This window comes from Suricata suricatta, chromosome 9 (assembly GCF_006229205.1).
Source record: "Suricata suricatta isolate VVHF042 chromosome 9, meerkat_22Aug2017_6uvM2_HiC, whole genome shotgun sequence".
NCBI lineage: Eukaryota > Metazoa > Chordata > Mammalia > Carnivora > Herpestidae > Suricata > Suricata suricatta.
This window is the reverse complement of record NC_043708.1, coordinates 53,453,459-53,464,691: the sequence shown is the minus strand read 5'-3', so window position 1 is coordinate 53,464,691 and position 11,233 is coordinate 53,453,459. Positions and strand designations below refer to the sequence as shown.

Here is an 11,233-nt window from a genome sequence, read left to right as displayed (position 1 = left end):
TATATATATATATATATATATATATATATATATATATATATATTACTATATATATATATATTACTATATATATAGCAGTATATTATTGCAGTATCCAAAACAGTATGAAACACAAGTATTCAGGTGGAAGGTCTTATAGGTACTAACTCAAACCCAATAACCCATTGAGTCATTTCATTCCTAATGACTTAATATGTAGTTTTTATATCTTTTTTTAAGTTCATGTCTCTAAATCTCTAATATCTGTCCTCAGATACCTGATACTTGCTCTCCATCCTTTACTGATGCTCCTTCCCCCCAAAATGTACTAATCTGTGTACTTTTAGAACCTGCAGGCTTCACCAGCTAAACACAAGTGGGCTTCTTTATGGAATGGGAGAAAATTTTTGACCCTTTCCCTGTTATATTATTTTCATCATCTCACTTTCCCGCCCACTTTCATGAGGGCTGTTCCTGAATGAAACTTTTAGATTCCCTGCTTGCTGGCTTTCTCAGTCAAATATCTGAGCCTCTTTTTGCATAGTACTTTTCATGCCATAACATTATCTATACTAACGACAGACCTAAAATAATCTATTTTCTTAATTTATATATGTCTAGTTATGTCACAAATGTATGTGTGTGTGCATATTAGATCTATATTGTGACATTTTTCATGAGCAGAAAATTACCATAGTAAGTAATTGATTTATGTACAAAATAGTCAAAGACAGTGGCAGATAATGCTGTTTGCTTACAAAAGCCCTCTTCCCACTCTTCTTTCTTTCAGAGAATGACTGTCTCCCTCCATAGATAGGAAGATGCCAGGTACTCACTTTCCTAGCTATTGTTGAAGGTAGGAATACCAGATAAGTGATTAAATTCAAGCCTATGTGAACAAAGAGAAGGTGTTAGTGTCATATATTGTGCTTCTAGGGAAAATTATAATCTCTTACAAAAGAAAGTGATGCAAAAATAGAACTCCTCTCTTCTCACATCTAAATTTATGTTATTTTGACTCATTGGAAATGTAGCTTGGATCTGTTGCAGTCATTTTTCAATATAAAGGTAACATCAAAAGAGAAGGTAACCTAAGGCCATGATATCATTGTCTTACTAAATGAATGAAGGACTGATCAACCTGTGGTTTCCTGTGTTTATGAAAATAACGACTCAGTTTTATATTATAAGACACTAATAGATTAGTAGAAAATAGTCAGTCTTGGAGATCAAATTAAAAATGTGTATGTTTCACTGAATATTGTATTAAATTTCATAATCGTTACTAACATGAAATAAACATATTAACCTGCTACAAGATTGTGTATATTGTCTAATACTGATGATCTACAGGTTAAAAAGATAATTGTTGCAATCAATATTAATAAAATATTTTATGAGAAATCTAAAGTAGAAATGAGATTTTTGAGGAAAAGTGCTTCTTCTTCATCTTTGATTAAATGACTTATGTTGTCGGTAAGGTTGGCAGACGAATCAGGAATGCATCACCCAGCCACTTTATATTGTAGAAGGGGATATGTTTGGAGAATGTGCTTTCTTTCAATCACTCACAGTAATGAGGTGAACATAGAGATATGGCCTTGCCTATGGGAGAGGTATGTATTAATCTACTTTGAATAGCTTTTCTATATACACAGTCTAATTCTGATATTTAGAAGGTCACTTGACCTTAGGAATAAGCCTCACTTACAAATGTCCATTTTAAGAGGTTTTAATTTCCATCTCTATTATTTATATCTTACTTTTCAATTAGCCCAAAACCAGCATGTAAAAGAGTGGTTTTATTAAAAGAGTTATTTCAAACTTCAACATGATGGATTAATAATAACTCATTTAGTTATTAAGAAATATTGCATAGCAAACTGCTGCTGGTGCCCCACATGTAGCCTATCAGAGAAATCTGCTAAGATGAATCATTTTTGTCCACATATTTTAATTTTCCTAAAGTTAGTTGGGGAATTGTACTCCTCTCTACTTGTCCCCATCACAAATAAAGGTGGCTAGCTGTGTCAAAGTCATTTACTTTGTTCTCCATTGCCTGTGAATTGAGGCTAACCACTCAATAAAGCACAAATACATTTGCATGACCTTCTGGCAATTCCTGAAATTTTGGTTTCCGGCTTACTTTCCTATCTCTGGTCCTTGCTCTGTGCCATTGAACTATGACTTGAATTTTGGTATGGGACTCTTAGATAGGATCAACAACTTTTTTTTTTACAAGCAATGTTTGTTGTTACCCCAATGGATGGAATGAGTCAAAATTTGGTCAAAACCAAATAAAGAATGTTTCTTTCAATGACTTCCAAAAGGCTTTATATTTTCCATAAAATTGTTGAAAATGCTGACTTTCTAGTGGTACCTGTTTATGATGTTTCAATTCAATTTTATACATAAGTTCATTCTGGGTAACTTCATGGTTTTTGAGATAATAGTGTTCACTTGGTCTCTAGGCATCATATTGAAAATATTCTCAAGATGTATTTTTTTAAATTTTTATTTAAATTCTAGCTAGCTGACATATAGGGTAATACCAATTTTAGATATACAATGTAGTGATTCAACACCATACCTCATCCAGTGCTCATCACAAGAACAGTCCTTAATCCTCATCATCATTTAACCCATCCCCATCTCTCACCTACCCTCTGGTAACCATCAGTTTGTTCTCTATGTTTAAGAGTTTGTCTCTTGATTTGCCTTGCTCTCTATTTTTTCTCTTTGCTCACTTATTCTGTTTCTTAAATTTCACATATGAGTGAAATAATCGGTATTTGATTCCTTTCACTTAGCATGATACTCTCTACTTCCACCCGTGTCATTACAAATGAGCAGATTTCCTTCTTTTTATGGCTGGGTAATATTCCATTATACATAGGTACCATCTCCTTTTTCTCCACTCATCAGTCAGTGAGCATTTGGGCTCTTTCCATAATTTGGCTATTGTAGATAATGCTGCTATAAACATTGAGGGTGCATGTATCTCTTCAAATCAGTATTTTTGTTGGGGCTCCTGGGTGGCTCAGTTGGTTAAGCATCCAAGTTCTGCTCAGGTCATGATCTCATTGTTTGTAAGTCTGGGTCTCTCATCAGGCTCTGAGCCTAGAGCCTGGTTCAGAATCAATCTCTCTCTCTCTCTCTCTCTCTCTCTCTCTCTCTCTCTCTCTCTCTCTCTGTCTCTCCTCCTCTCATGCTCACTTGCTCTCTCTCTCAAATATAAACAAATATTAAAGAATTTTAAATCCATATTTTTGTCAGGTTTGTGTGAATACCTAGTAATGCAATTGCTGAGTTGTAGGGTAGTTCTATTTTTATCTTTTGGAGGAGCTCCATATTGTTTCCAGAGTGGCTGCACCAGTTTCAACCAACAATGCAAGAGGATTCCCCTTTCTCTTCCTCCTTGCCAACAACTGTTGTTTCTTGTTTTATTAATTTTAGCCTTTCTAACAAATGTGAGATGATATCCCATTGTGGTTTTGATTTGTATTTTTCTGATGATGAGTGATGTTGAGCATCTTTTCTTGTCTGTTGGTCATAATGTTCATTCATGTCTTCTGCCTATTTTGTGATTGGATTATTCATTATTTGGGTTTTGAGTTTTGTAAGTTCTTTATAATTTTTTTTACTAACCCTTTCTGAGAAATGTAATTTGCAAATATCTTCTCCCATTCCATAGGTTGTCTTTTAGTTTTGGTGATTTTTTTCCTTCATTGTGCAGAAGCTTTTTGCCATGATAAAATCCCAATAGTTTATTTTTCATTGTGTTCCCCTTTCCTCCAGAGGCATAACTAGAAAGAAGTTGCTATGGCTGATGCCAAAGAGGTTACTGCTTGCGTTCTCCTCTAGGATTTTGATGGTTTTCTGTCTCATACTTGGGTCTTTCTTCCATGTTGAGTTTATTTTTATCTATAGTGTAAGAAAGTAGTCTATTTTCATTCTTCTGCATGTTGCTGTCCAGTTTTCCCAGTACCACTTACTGAAGAGACTTTGAACTTTCTTTTGAATTATATAGGGGCATTCGATTTAAACCTTGATGAAGGGTCTGCTCCATGCTACTCTTTACTTGGTACTTGTAAAATGACATCATTTTAAAAATAAATTGTTAAAGATTATAAATGTTAAAGATTATAATATGCATGCCATTAATATATTTTTTCTAATTGTGTATTTGATTTTATTATTCTCAATACTGCTAAATACTGGGGAGACATTTAACTACTCAGTTGCTTTAAAGATAATATTTTTCTCCTGACAGAAGAATTTTGGAACTTCTACACGTTAAAGTGATATTTATGCTCAGGAATTTTCAGGCAAGGGACTGAAAGATATTAATATTTTCCTAAAGTATTTGGAATAAATCAAAAGCTTAGTTTTCAATACCACAGTGTATTAGTTTAGATGATGAAGGCAAATATGTTCTTAGGCAGTACCTAAAAAAAATGAGCAACAGGTGAGCATACTGTGTGTTTTTGAGTTTGACTGTCAAAAAATGGCTAGATGGGGGAAGTCTGAAGCTTTTCTTTGGCCAAGGCAACCAACATGGCGCCTACTAGCTCCATTTGCAGGTTATAACAGAACTGCATGCATTTGCAGTGGTACAACCCCAGAGGTGCTTGAAACCATGGTTCGTACATAAGAAAGTATTTTCTAATTTTGAAAATAAGAAGGTTTTATGGGGGACAATCCACACTGGGAATTTAGGCAGTGGAAGGAATTCATGATATCGTGTTATTAAAAGATGCTGGTTTTCCAAAGCAGCAAATATTTGTTTGCAATGTAGAATCTGCATACCAGAAATACAGTAATTTGTTTACCATTGTTGATTAAATATTTTCATATTAGAAATTAAAATTGTCAGTTGGCCCTCTCTAGCTTCAGTATTAGTAATTAAAAGTTTGCCAGTATAAACTTCCTTTTCTTTTAGTTTTTATTTAAATTCCTGTTTGCTAACATACAGTGTAATATTAGTTTCCAACGTAGAATTTAGTGATTCATCACTCACATCATCTAGTTCTCATCACAAGTGTCCTCCTTAATTCCTGTCACCCAATTACCCATTTCTCCATCCAACTCCCCTCCAGAAACCCTTAGTTTATTCTCTACAGTTAAGAGCCCCTTTTATGGTTTGCCTCTTTCTTTTTTCCCTCATGTTCATCTGTTTGTTTCTTAAGTTCCACGTATGAGTGAAATCATACAGTATTTGTCTTTCTCTAACTTATTTAGCTTTGCATTATACTCTCTAGCACCATCGACCTCATTGCAAATAGCAAGATTTCATTTATTTTTGTGTTGGAGTAATACTCCATTGTATGTGTAGATCACCTCTTCTTTGTTCATTGGCCGATGGACATTTGAACTCTTTCCATAATTTGACTATTGTAGAGAATGATGCTATAAACAGTGGGGTGCATGTATCCCTTCACATCTGTATTTTTATATGTTTTGGGTTAATATCTAGTAGTACAATTGCTGGGTCAGAGAATAGTTTTATTTTCAACTTCTGGAGGAAGTTCTATCCTGTTTCCCAGAGTGTCTGTACCAGTTTGCATTTCCACCAACAATGAAAGAAGATTCCCCTATCTCCATATCATTGCCAACACCTGTTGTTTCCTATGTTGTTGAATTTATCCATTCTGAAAGAGGTGAGGTAATATCTGGTTGTAGTTTTGATTTGTATTTCCCTGGCATGAGTGATGTTGGGCATCTTTCCATGGATCTGTTGGCCATATGTATGTCTTCTTTAGAAAAATGTCTATTCATGGCTTCTGTCCATTTTGTAATTAGATTATTCATTTTGGGAGCATTGATAAGTTCTTTATAGATTTTATAAACTAACCCTTTATGAGATAATGGCATTTGCAAATATCCTCTCCCATTCCATAGGTTACCTTTTTAAAATTTTTTATTAAAAAAAATTTAAGGTTTATTTATTTTTGAAGGAGAGAGACAGAACATGAGCAGGGGAGGAACAGAGAGTGAGGGAGATATAGAATCTAAAGCAGGATCCAGGCTCTGAGCTGTCAGCATGAAGCTCAGTGCAGGGCTTGAACTCAGAAACTGCAAACCATGACCTAGGCAAACGTTGGGTGTCCAACCAACTGAGCCTCTCAAGTACCCCTCCATAGGTTACCTTGTAGTTTTGATGATTGCTTCCTTTATTGTGCAGAAGCTTTTTATCTTGATGAGGTCCCAATAGATTATTTTTTATTCTATTTTTCTATCCTTAAGGGACATATCTAGAAAGCAGTTGCTATGGTCAATGTCAAAGAAGTTATTGCCTGTGTTTTCCTCCAAGATTTTGATGTTTTCTTGTCTCAAATTTAGGTCTTTAGTCCATTTTGTATTTATTCTTGTTGATGGTTTAAGAAAGTGGTCCACTTTCATTCTTCTGCATGTCGCTGTCCAGTTTTTCCAACACAGCTTGTTAAAGAGACTGTCTTTTTTCCATTGAATATTCTTTCCTGCTTTGTTGGAGATTAGTTGACCAGATAGTTGTGGGCCCATTTTTAGGTTTTCTATTCTATCCTATTGACCTGTGAGTCTGTTTATGTGGTAATACCATTCTGATTTTATCACTACAGCTTTGTAATATAACTTAAAGTAATGATGCTTCCAGCTTCGCTTTACTTTTTCAAGATTGGTTTTGCTATTTAGGATCTTTTTGGTTCCATAAACATTTTAGGATTGTTTGTTCTTCCTCTGTGAACATTGCAGGGGGTATTTTGAAAGGGATTGTATTAAATATGTAGATTGCTTTGGGTATCATCCTCAATGGAGAAAAGCTGAGAGCTTTTCCTCTATGGTCAGGAAAAAGAAAGAGATGTCCACTCTACCCACTGTTGTTTAATATAGTACTGGAAGTCCTAACCTCAGCAATCAGACTAAAAAAGAAAAGGCATAAAAATCAGCGAGGAAATAGTCAAACTTTAACTATTTGAAGATGATATGAATCTCTATATAGAATACCCAAGAGACCCACCAAAAAATTTCTTGAACTGATACATACAAAATCAGTGAAGTCCAGGGTATAAAATCAACCTACAGAAATCTGCTGTATTTCTATACACCAATACTGAAGCAACAGAAAGAGAAATCTAGGAATTGATCCCATATATAGCTGTATCAAATAATAGAAGGTATCTTAGATTAAACCTAAGCCAAGAGGTGAAAGACCTGTATTCTGAAAACTATAAAACACTGATGAAAGAAATTTAAGACAACACAAAGAAATGGAAAATCTTCCTGTGCTCATGGATTGCAAGAACAAATATTGTTAAAATATCTATGCTTGTGTAAACTTCTAGCCACAGTGTAGTCAAGACCCTTCTTTAGTTTCCAGTATTTTCTCTTAGAGATAAGCTAAATTGTGATTCAGGATTTAGGGTACATGTAGGTAATTTGTCAGGTTCTGTTAGTTGAGAGGTATTAAATTACTTCAAATTCTTAAACACCAAAGTTTGAATAATTATTAGCTCTTAGGGAAAATTGATGAATTATTTATTCATCACTTGACAATTATTTGATGATTATTAATTATTCATAAGATATGTTTCTAGGTGCTGAAGTACATCAGTGGGAAAAATGGGCAAGGACTCTGCACTCATCAAAAGGGATTTACTTTATAGAAGAGTTGATAATAGCAAATAATCAATGCACAAGTAAACTTAAATTAGTTGATAAAATTATAGATATAAAGTGGAGCCAGATAAATTGAATCTAGGAGTGGAAGAGGATTCAGGGAAAGGGGTACTTAAAAAATGTTTATTTACTTTTGAGAGAGAGAGAGAGTCAAAGATAGAGAGAGAGATAGAATGTGAAGCAGGATCCAGGCTCAGAGCTGTTAGCACATAGCCCGATGTGGGGTTAGAACTCATGAACTGTGAGATCATGACTTGACCCAAAGTTGGATGCTGAACTGACTGAGCCACTCAGGCACCCCAGGGTAAAGAGCACTTTTAAATAGGTTATTAGGTCTGGCTTTTCATTCGTTTGTTTTTATTTTGCTAAAGAAGATTCAGGTCAGTAAATTAGTGGAAAAACTATGCAAATTCCTGGTTCATCTGAAAAAGTAAGATTGTCACATCTCGGTATCTTGGCAGTTATATTGATTCAGAGCCAACTGACCTTTACTTAGTTCCTAGTGTTGGCCAAATTTTAATGAAAGGTGTGATCACTAATCATACGTTGATTAAACAACAGTGCTGTGCAGCAGTTATTGTCTGGGATGCTCTGAAGCATAGAAGATTAAATGAACTGCTGATGGCCAAAATGAAGATTGATCTGAAGAAGGAAAGAGAGTAGTATGCTGAAGAGACAGTGATCATTTAGCAAGTTGAATTGACAATAGTTTTTTCTAATTGGGTCACTAATTGCTTATCATTCTGTTTCTTTAAAATTAAATGGAAATCAATAGATTTTTAAAGTAAACTTTAATTTTAGTTGTTTTCCTTTTATTTATGTGTTGAATATGTTTTTCTAATTAGAAGTCCATTTAAGTTCACTGTCTCATGACAGATACTGTTGCTTAGATTCCATTTCTTCATTCCATATTGAAGAATAACCATCCGTACTTCATTGATTGTTGAAATGGAATTGCTTCCAAAAATGTTAACTTAAAAGATCTAGAAACTAGAGTAATGGAGCACATTTAAAAACAAACAAACAAAACAGTTTGTTGCATGTTTGTATGCACCTAGTGGTTGGGTAGACTTTGAAAGAACCCTGCTTCTGTCACAGAGAGGTAAAATTCTTCAGGTATGAAACAACCATTCAAGGACATGTTACATTAGTAGCAAGAAGAAACCAGACAGCTCTTGCAAAGCATTGCTTGGAAGCCCCCTTAGCTAGGTCACCAAACTCATTAGACATATTTTAAGCTTCTGCACAGCATCAGACAACAGTAAGTCCTTTTGTCATTTTATCACAAAGGGATCCCTTTTTTATTAGTTTCTTTTTTAAAAAAGATTTTTAAACATTTATTTCTGAGAGAGAGAGAGAGAGAGAGAGAGACAGAGTGGTAGTGGGAGAGGGGCAGAGAGAGAGGGAGGTGCAGAATCAGAAGCGGGCTCCAGGCTCTGAGCTGCCAGCACAGAGCCTGGCGCCAGTTTGAACTAAGGAACCAGGAGATCATGACCTGCGCTGAAATCAAATGCTTAACCCACTGAGCCACCCCACCTTTTTTTTCCCTTTAGAATCTAATGACATTTTCCTTAATTCCTTTTTAGCCATTTTTATTCCTTCCTTTTTTAAAGTATACATATTATATTTTTAAAATATTTATTTATTTATTTATTTTTGAGAGAGAGAGAGAGAGAGAGAGAGAGAGAGAGAGAGTGAGCGGGCAAGCGGGGAAGGAGGGGAGAGAGAATTCCAAGTTGGCTCTGTGCTGTTAGTGCAGAGCCCATCATAAGGCTCGAACTCACCGACTGTAAGATCGTGACCTGAGCCGAAACCAAGAGTCAAACACTTAACTGACTGAGTCACCTGGGTGCCTCTATTACTGCTTTTTCGAAGTATCCTCAAAATCAGATCTCTCCCATCCAAGTACTAACCAGGCCCCAGCCTGCTTAGCTTCCGAGATCAGATGAGATCGGCGCGTTTAGTGTGTTAACGGCCATAGACAAAGTCAGATTTCTATTAACCACCTAAGTGTACTTACATTTCTTCTTATGTGATTTTAAAAATCCTTCTTGCTTCACCTATAGTTTTAAATATCGGCAATGACAGCACTTCACTTCCACTTACCTTTGGTTATATAGTCAAATGCCCACCAAAATTGCAACTTAAACTATTTCATAGTTCCCGTGGGTTAGGAATCTGGACCTGCTTGGGCAGGGCTTGGTGCAGGCTTAGATGTCTCACGAAGCAGCAGTCAGGGTGCTAGCTGGTGCTCCAAGTGTCCTACGACTTCACTGGTGGAGAAATCCCACCCTAGCTCAACTGCATGGCTGCGGGTAGCCCGGTCCTTGCTAGCCATCGGCCGATGATGCCAGTGTGTTCCCACCCAAGCCCCTTCTTCAGCCAGGTCACAATAGACAGCAGGCTTCCCTGAGAATGACTGAAGGAGAGGAAAAGATAAAGGGTGAGCATGACAGAAGTCGCTGTGTTACTGTGACGTAATCTCAGAAATGGCACGCCATCATTTCCGCCATACTCGGTCAGAAACAAGCCCGAGGCACAGTCTGCTCCCTAAGGGAAGCGATGATGTAAGAAATGCTCCCCCAACGTGAAGGGTCATTGGAGGCCATCTGCCAGGCTGCCTGTCACAAATACTTTAAGATATTTAGCAGACTGTATATTGTACCAGCAAATAAATAGATATGGAAAAAAAGAAATAAAAAAGAACGTGATATGTGGACTAAGACAACACTCCACTAGAAATATCCTTAAGTACATGGCAGAGAGAATGCAAATTGAAATTGCATTCTGTTAGTTAGAGGTTATCAAGAAAAATGGATGGTTGAGGGGTTTCCAGATGAACATACACTCTGGTTTGAGCTTTTCTGTTGGTCTGTTTGTTTTTGTCTTGTTCTTGTTTTCAGTCTCTCTCTCTCTCTCTCTCTCTCTGCTTTAATTTAAAAAAAAAGCATTTTCCAAAATTGCAATCTTTGAGTTTATTGATTATTTATTCTACATGTTTAATGTGCTATTACACCTATTTTTTTTATTTTAGGGATTAGATTTAATGATATATTTTATTAGTAATTATACATACCCTAAATTCCCTATCCACAGTTTTAATTGTATTTTATTCATTGTATATAAAAGTTCATTGGAAACTGAAGCATAGTTGTTTTACTTTATTTCCCGGGAAGCTTAGGTCCTTTCATCTCTGGGTGTTAGTGTGTGTGTGTGTGTGTGTGTGTGTGTGGGATGGGGTGTGAGGTGGAGGAGGGTACTGATCATTTTCACTCCTTCTACAGTCAAGGTCAGCTGGTTCGAGATTTCAAATTTAATTAGACAGAGTTCCCTTGTAATTACACCAACTCCCAATCCCTGAGTGGGGGCCTTTGTAATCCTGTTAGTAATTAATTTGGAAGAGTATTACCTGCACTTTTCCCCTCCCTACCAGGCCCTCCTTTGCTGCATTTTCTTCCTTTTTTTGGTGTAGTTGAGATAAGGGCTAGTGGTTCAAGGAAACTGCTCTTGTGTTAGGGTGTTTCCAGACTCTACTTAATCTCACAATCTCATAATGAGATTCAAGACCTGCTTGATTCCTTTCATCCCTGCAAGGTTA

General features: G+C 36.1%; 1 long non-coding RNA gene across 1 annotated transcript in view; it reads right to left on the bottom strand.

The window, feature by feature from the left end:
- The window catches only part of LOC115302983, a 24,577-nt gene extending 14,538 nt beyond the window's left edge, over window positions 1-10,039 (bottom strand). The window contains exon 1 of the long non-coding RNA XR_003913751.1: window positions 9,742-10,039. This is a non-coding gene — a long non-coding RNA (uncharacterized LOC115302983). The remainder of the gene's footprint in view (window positions 1-9,741) is intronic.
- Between the last annotated feature and the right edge of the window lie 1,194 nt (window positions 10,040-11,233).